This window comes from Aulostomus chinensis, chromosome 7 (assembly GCF_037954235.1).
Source record: "Aulostomus chinensis isolate RoL2024-O1b breed Wild chromosome 7, RoL_Achi_v1.0, whole genome shotgun sequence".
Classification (NCBI taxonomy): Eukaryota; Metazoa; Chordata; class Actinopteri; order Syngnathiformes; family Aulostomidae; genus Aulostomus; species Aulostomus chinensis.
This window is the reverse complement of record NC_141326.1, coordinates 9014203-9023060: the sequence shown is the minus strand read 5'-3', so window position 1 is coordinate 9023060 and position 8858 is coordinate 9014203. Positions and strand designations below refer to the sequence as shown.

General features: G+C 41.4%; 1 long non-coding RNA gene across 1 annotated transcript; it reads left to right on the top strand.

Annotated features, from left to right (window-relative positions):
* Positions 1-3088: 3088 nt before the first annotated feature.
* Positions 3089-3760, top strand: LOC147258451 (uncharacterized). Its single transcript, XR_015116767.1, has 4 exons — positions 3089-3110; positions 3188-3244; positions 3418-3463; positions 3712-3760. It is a non-coding gene; the product is annotated as an uncharacterized LOC147258451 (long non-coding RNA).
* The last annotated feature ends 5098 nt before the right edge of the window (positions 3761-8858 follow it).

Sequence of the window (8858 nt, the reverse complement as noted above, 5' to 3'; positions counted from 1 at the left end):
TTGCTGGGAACACCTGGTGGAAGAATCTGTCAGGATGATGTTCAATTTCCACCTCCGGCAGAGCTTTGACCACATCCCGGGGGCAGTTGGGGACATTGGGTCCAAATGGGCCATGTTTCACTCTGCCATTGTCAAGGCGACTCTCGTGAACTGTGGCCATAAGGCTGCTGGGGTCGGTTGAAGGGCTGTCAGGCTGAAGAAGGAGGCTTACAGGGCATGGTTGGCCTCTGGGTCTCCACTTACCGGCAAGGGAAGTGGTGTGCAGCTATGGTGGTCGCCAAGGCAAAAACTTGGGCAAGGGAGGAGTTCAATGAGGCCATGGAGAATGACCATTGGTTGGCTCCAAAAAGGTTCTGGCAAATCGTCCGTCACTTCAAGGAGGAAAGGCAGCATCTTGCCCACACCGTTTACAGGTAGGCGAGATAATTTGGAGGTGGAAGGAATACTTTGAGGAACTTTTCAATCCCACTAACACGTATTCCATGGAGGAAACAGAGTTTGGGGAGTATTTGGGGGTGGGTGGGGGGTCTTCCAATCTTTTGGGCAGAAGTCACCAAGGCAGTTAAGCAACTCCGTGGTAGCAGAGCTCCGGGTGTGGATGAGATCCGCCCTGGGTATCTCAAAGCTCTGGATGTTGCGGGGCTGTCTTAGATGCCAGTCTTTGCAAAATTGCGTTGACATTGGGGGCAAGCCTTTGGAGTGGCAGACCAGGGTGGTGGTCCCCATCTTTAAGAAAGGGGACCATAGGGTGTGTTCCAACTATCGGGGGATCACACTCCTCAGCCTCCCTGGAAAGTTCACGCCAGGGCCCTGGAGAGGAGGGTCAGGGCGATAGTCAAACCTCAGATTGAGGAGGAGCAGTGTGGTTTTTCACTTGGTGATAAGCCTTTTTTCATGTAATTCTTAATGTTGCAATGGGAATGTGTTGAGTAATGTGTATTCTATTTTTCGCAGGTCATGTATGCCAAGGCTGATTGGGTGGAGGACGGAAAGGAGACAGAGGACATAATCCCTGTTAAATGGGAGGACCAGGCAAGGGGAGTAGTTAGGTGGTCAAAAAACAAGACCACCAAAGCATTTAAATTGAAAGAACAGCCCCAGAAGGACTGGCTGACATTCCAGTTGGTCAAAATAAAGATGACCTCAGGCATGTTTTGTTTTTGATCTTTTCTCAATTAATCAATCAAACTATTTAAGTGAATTAGATTAACAATTGAAATTTGTGACTTTTAGAAAATCTTGGGGAGTGTGAAAAACAAACCCTCACAAGCCACGCAGAGAAGGACGAAGAGGAGGGGGGAGGAGAAGGATATGAGAGGAAGGAGGAAGCCCTCTAAAAGAAAATATGAAGACTTTGTCCAGTTAGGTATGTTTCTCAAGCAATTACAAAATGTATTTGGAATGTGTTCCTGCCTACTACCCACTACCCGACTGCCCAACTGGTAGACCATTCAATGTTCTTATTTCATGTCCTTATGTACATTCACAGCATCTGATGAAGATAGGGAGGACAGCAGGATGGGTAATTTATTTCTTTTTTTATTTCAATGTCAATGTCAATATACAATCAAATGTTTGTATGTTATGTGTAGGCTATGTGTGTTTCTTTTTTGAATATTTCAAAGACAGATGTTTTTTTTTTATATTTACTTTAAATTGAATCCCCATAGATGACAAGATGCCACAGTTTCCACCTGCACCCTCCAAAGTTGTTGCCAAAAAAGATGATCAGAATGATCAATGAATGAAACAACGATTTGGTATACACAACACCAATTACAGGCTAAATTAATATCTTATAGGTTCAGAAAACCAAGCCACTGTAAGGCAAATGGAGCCTGGGAGTCCACCCTTGTTGAGTAAACTTCTTCCACAAAAAAGGTGAAAGTGGCAAACACTTACTGCGAATTAAGTTTGGCGCTGACTTCCTGTGTAACCATGTAAGTATAATGATCAAGCTGATTTGTATTTTTCAGAGTCACAACATCCTGCCAAATCTGGCCCAGAAGTTGATCCAGAAGAGATGTCCACTCCTGGTGAGTAAACCTTTTTTTCTTTTGCCTGCACACTGCTTGTAAGTTTGGCCATGACCTCTCGTGTACACATGTGAAGGTGACAGTTCAGAAAGCGGACATCGCAACCTGATGAACATTGCTGAGGACCTGGCAGATGCCTTGTTTAATGACTTCCAGCAAAGTGCACCCACTGAGTATGCATTACTTTATATTAATACACCTTTTTCCCTTAAAAATATGTTTTTGATATTTGAATATTCTGTCATCAGGATCCTCTCAATAAGAAAGCCCAGGTGCCACTGCCCTGGCAAAGCAGAAAGTCTACCCCCAGTAAGTATACACATACTGATTTATTTAGTATTACTTATGAATGCACTAACTATAATGGCTTTGTCAAAAATTCCAGACTTTCCTCGGCCAGTGGAGCATGGCACAGACAAGCCAACACCCAGACAGTGTGCATCCCCTCTGAATTGACACCTTTTATTTTAAATAAGCTTTTATTCTGGGTGGCACGGTGGTGCAGTGATTAACGCTGTCACCTCACAGCAAGAAGGTTCCGGGTTCGAGTCCCAGCTCGGGCCCGGGATCTTTCTGTGTGGAGTTTGCATGTTCTCCCAGTGCCTGTGTGGGTTCCCTCTTGCTACTAAGGCTTCCTCCTACTGTCCAAAGACATGCAAATCGGGACTAGGCTAATTGGATACTCTAGATTGACCATAGGCATGGCTGTGAGTGTGAATGGTTGTCTGTCTATTTGTGTTGGCCCTGTGATGGACTGGCGCCCTGTCCAGGGTGTACCCCGCCTCTCGCCCGAAAGCCGCTGTGATAGGCTGCAGCCCCAACCGTGACCCTTAAGATAAGCTGAAGAAAATGGATTGATGGAAGTTTTTATTCTGAGATTATTCTGTCACTAGGATCCTCTTGACATGCAACCCAGGTGCCACTGCCTAGGCATAGGGCAAAGTCTACCCCCAGTAAGTATACACATACTGATTTATTTGGAATTTCTTATGTACGCACTAACTATACTGGCTCGTTTGAAATTACCAGATTTTCCTTGGCCAATGGAGCATGGCACAGACAAGGCAACAACCAGTAAGTGTGCAGCTACTCTGAATTGACACATCTTGTTTTAAATGACAAGTTTGTAATCTGAGACTTCTGTCGTCAAGATCCTCTCGACATGCAAGCCTGGTGCCACTACCCAGGAAAACTCATATCTACACCCAGTGAGTAAACATGAATTGATTTATGTAGTATTTTTTATGTATTTACAATCGGAATACAAGCTCTGTCAAATTTTCCAGACTTTCCTTGCCTGATGGAGCATGTTAAAGAAGAAAAAATGCCACCCTTTGTAGGAAAATTAATATTTAGAATCTGAAATATTCTCTATTTCTAGGCTCAAGCAAGTCTGCATCTCACACCAGACATGGTCATCAATCGAGGTACAGTGTAAGGTTATGGCACAGCATATTGTGTCAACTAATTTCTACTAGTTGGTCTTCAACTCATATATGTATAATCTATTGTCTGAGTTCAATTATCTATGCGTAGAGATGCTGAAATATATTTTGTTTATCAGAGGAGGCATGTGATTGGCACCATTTTGCAACAGTCAGTAGGGGTTTCTTTTTTTCTTTGTGACATAGTATTGGTGTTATTTCCAATAATTACATGACCACTAATGCCCTAGGTCCAGAAGCAGATCAAGGTCTTGTCGTGGCTCGCGATCAGCCCGGGGGAGACATGAGGAGCGGCGCAGCAAGGGCTCAAGACATAGATAAGAGGACCTCGGATAACTCACCAAGTGTTCATGTTTATCAAAGTTAAACAAGTAGTTAACACCATGCATAACCATAAGGTGGTTGACCTCCATTGTGCTTTTATGCAGTGATTATGGCAGATGACCATAAATTTATGAGAAGAAACTGATGCAAAAATATCCGCCTGATAAACTTTTTGTTTTATCACAGGCGGGAATGCTGTACCAGGGCAGCACACATTTCTGTTGCCAACAGAAGGTAAGTTCTGAGTACAGGTCATGGCTAAGTGAACTGATGGACATTTTTTCATTTTTCTGCCCTTTCTCTCTGTTTTTCACAGTTCGGTTCCAGTTTACTTATATTTTTTTTGGTTTATTGTTTCAGTGTATCAGATAAGGTTTCAAAACCTTCTCATTGACATTAGAATTAAGGTGAGGCAAATAGGACGAAGCGAATTAGCTTCTTCCTCCTCAACCTCAGCTTGGATGGAGAGGATGGAGACGTTGGAGGACTTCCAACAAGAAGAGCAGCGTCTCAGCAATAAAGTTTTTAATGCCCTTGTAAATTCAATAAGATTATAATTGAACACCACTCAACCCATTTTAATGTTGTCTTTGTTATCTCAGTGAATTTTTTAAAGTAACTAATCACTTATTCCAGGTTCTGCAACTATAAAGGATTAGAGGGAGGGGAGTTCTAGACAAGTATGTTTCAACATAAAACTTGAATTTACTTGTGTGATGCTCCAAACAATTATTTGGGTTTTTTTTTTTTCTACTTGAAGGCAACAATACCTATAGCTTGTTAATGACTGAACCCTCATTCAATGATATTTTTTTGATATTAAAAGTTTGCAACACACCATGGGCTGAGGTTGACTCTTCTTGTTGTTTTCTGCCATGACTTTTTAATTTCTTTTGTCTTATTCTATCCATGTGCAGTACTTTGTTAAGGCTGTAGCTGTTATTTGAACTGCTATAAAAATATAATCTGAGATTAAGATGTGTTGTGGATGGATTAAAATGGAAGAATACTCTGGGGGAACTGAACATTATTTTGGGGGAGAAAAAAATGTTTTTTGCATGTTTCATTAAAATACCCAATATATAACTCACATACAGGTACTGGTCATATAATTAGAATATCATGAAAAAGTTGATTTATTTCAGTAATTGTCCTGTCACCTGCTCAGTTGTTACCTATTCAGTTTAATTATTACTGACCCCTAGTGGACGTTTCTAGTGTTGTTTCTTTTCTGCCAGTACTTTTCCACTCATTTCTGTCAGTAGTGTTCAATTAGTTCTACACACCTTGTGCTCGTTAGTGCAGTGGGCACCAAGCAGTGTACGTGTCAAGACGTTTTCTCCTGCATAAGTCTTGAAGTTGATATGCAAACTATTGTTGATTTTGAGAGTTTATATGTAAACATTGCTTTGTAGAAGAAAAATGTGATTACAATTTGTTTGATGAATGCAGGCTACACATGTGATTTGGTTACACCTCTAACATGAAGGCCTGTGCTGAACTAGAATGCAACCTGTGAATTGCCTATGTTCAGGTTTGCCTGTTTTATCACCTGTAAAAGAGGATGATTACAATTCATGGACATTTGTCATATTCAGTAGCTCCTGGCTGTAGTTTATTTCATGTTTTAAGATGCAACTATTTACAATGTTGTGATTTCATTTCTTTATGTATGTAGTGTATTGACACACACTTTGTATTGTGCTGTATTTTTCAGTTTTACAGAAACGTCAAAGCCATACTCTTTGGAACAGGGGTGGGCAATCATGTGCCATGCAGGGCCGTGTGTATGTAGGTTTCCCCTCCAGCCAAACACTTTAACAGGTGATTCCACTGATTAACACACCGTCAGCCACAGAAGAGTGTTAATCAGTGGAATCAACTGTTAGTGTTTGGTCGGAAGGAAAACCTGCATACACATTGCCCACCCCTGCTTTGGAAGAAAACGGTTTGCTGGAGTTTGTTGTTAGTCATCTGTCAAGCTGTTGTCCGGCTACAAGACCGCGAGGACAGAATAGTAATTCCATTCAAAAAGTGAAACTTGTATATTATATTCATTCATTACACAGACTGATATTTCAAACATTTCTTTTAATTTTGATGATTATAACTGACAACTAATGAAAATCCCAAATTCAGTATCTCAAAAAATTAGATTACTTAAGACAAATACAAAAAAGGATGTTTAGAAATGTTGGCCAACTGAAAAGTATGAACATGAAAAAGTGAGCATGTATAGGACTCAATACTTATTTGGGTTCCTTTTGTCCGAATTACCGCAGCAATGCGGCGTGGCATGGAGTCGGTCAGTCTGTGGCACTGCTCAGGTGGTATGAGAGCCCAGCTTTCTTTGATAGTGGCCTTCAGCTCTTCTGCATTGTTGGGTCTGGCGGGTTGCATCTTCCTCTTCACAATACCCCATAGATTTTCTATGGGGTTAAGGTCAGGCGAATTTGCTGGCCAATTAAGAACAGGGATACCATGGTCCTTAAACCAGGTACTGGTAGCTTTGGCGCTGTGTGCAGGTGCCAAGTCCTGTTGTAAAATGAAATCTGCATCTCCATGAAGTTGGTCAGCAGCAGGGAGCATGAAGTACTCTAAAACTTCTTGGTAGACAGCTGCGTTGACCTTGGACCTAAGAAAACACAGTGGACCAACACCAGCGGATGGCATGGCACCCCAAAACCATCACGGACTGTGGAAACTTTACACTGGACCTCAAGCAACATGGATTTTGTGCCTTTCCTCTCTTCCTCCAGACTCTGGGACCTTGATTTCCAAAGGAAATGCAAAATTTACTTTCATCAGAGAACATAACTTTGGACCACTCAGCAGCAGTCCAGTCCTTTTTGTCTTTAGCCCAGGCAAGAGGCTTCTGACACTCTTGTTCAAGAGTGGCTTGACACAAGGAATGTGACAGCTGAAACCCATGTCTTGCATACGTCTGTGCGTGGTGGTTCTTGAAGCACTGACTCCAGCTGCAGTCCACTGTTTGTGAATCTCCCCCACATTTTTGAATGGGTTGTTTTACAGTCCTCTCCAGGGTGCAGTTATCTCTATTGTTTGTACACTTTTTTTTCTTCCACATCTTTTCCTTCCCTGTGCCTCTCTGTTAATGTGCTTGGAAACAGCTATGTGAACAGTCAGCCTCTTTGGCTATGACCTTTTGTGTCTAGCCCTCCTTGTGCAAGGTGTCAGTGGTCATCTTTTGGAAAACTGTCAAGTCAGCAGTCTCTCTCATGATTGTGTAGCCTACAGAACTACACTGAGACCATTTAAAGGCCTTTGCAGGTGTTTTGAGTTAATTAGCTGATTAGAAGGTGGCACCAGGTGTCTTTAATATTGAACCGTTTCACAATATTCTAATTTTTTGAGATACTGAATTTGGGTTTTTCTTTTGTTTTCAGTTATCATCAAAATTAAAAGAAAAAAACACGAAACATTATCAGGGTGTGAATGAATGTATTGGAGTGATGGTTGGATACATGTCAGATCATTTTGACACCGTACGTGGGGTCCCACAGGGGTCAGAGCAGGGACCAACATTATTCAACATATACATTAATGACATCGGTAATGTATCCAGGATATTCAAATGTATGCTTTCTGCAGATGTTACCACTAGTTTCAGGGGAAAACTTGCAGGAACTTTTTATGAAAACATATTCCTAGGGGTTATAATTGATGACAGAATTTGCTGGAAACCACATATCAAACACATACAAACCAAATTATCTAGAAGCATTTCAGTCCTGTGCAAAGCAAAGCACTTCCTGAACAATAAATCACTCCAGTTCTCTATAACTCATTAAGACATTTAAATTAATGTTCAAAGATCTGGCAAACATGTACAAAAGCTCTTCTCAACCATTGTGTATTCTTCAGAAACAAGCTATTATGATTATTCACAAAGAACATTTTCAATAGCACACTCATCATGTATTGTTCGTCTAAAATTCTCAAATTTCTTGATCTGGTTTAATTCAAAACTGCAAAAACCATGTTTAAAGCAAGAAATAATTTGTAACTCAAAAACATACAGGAAATGTTTTCTGAAAGGGATGGGCGATATATGTTAGGGGGAAAATTAAACTTAAAGGTTTGCCACACCTACACAGCTAAAAAGAGCCTTTCTATTTCCATTTGTGGAGTTAAACTCTGGAATGGTTCAAGTGTGGAGGTACAGAAAAGCCAAAATACACAAAAATTTAAAAATAAATACAAGGACATCATGTTTGCAATATACAGGAATCTAGAAGAGCCTTGTTAACTTTAAATATGTGCAGTGTGTATTTATGTGTGCATGTAGCTTGTTTTTTTATACTGATATATTTATAATGTAATACTGATAATTTAACTTTTTTTCTGAGTTAGGGGCTAGGACTTGGTAAGTTTACCCTTCCTCTTACCCCTTTTCAAGTATGTCTTTTGTTTATGTTGTCGTTGACGCCCTGATTTATTACTGATGTCTATGATCCATCCATTCATCCATCCATTGTCTTCTGCTTATTCCTGTTAAGGGTCGCGGGGGCTGGAGCCTATCGCAGCGTCTACAGGCGAGAGGCGGAGTTCACCCTGGACAGGTCGCCAGTCCATCGCAGGGCCAACATACAGAGACAAACAACCATTCACAGTCACATTCATACCTACAGTCAATTTAGGGTATCAATCAGCCTAGTCCCCAATTGCATGTCTTTGGACGGTGGGAGGAAGCCGGAGAACCTGGAGAGAACCCACGCAGACACAGGGAGAACATACAAACTCCACACAGAAAGATCCTGTGCCTGAGCCGGGACTCGAAACCAGAACCTTCTTGCTGTGAGGCCACAGTGCTAACCACTGCACCACCGTACTGCCTGATGTTTTTGATATTAATCTGAATAATAACATCCATACTGACTGTACAGAACCACTGAAAACTGCTTTTTACAGTAATTGCCCACTACAGTGTTAACAACAGGGAACAGGCAGACATGCATACATGAAAAAACAGATCATCAATATCACTCAATGATTTTTTCTTCTTGTTGGTTCTCACTGGCAGACCCTTCAG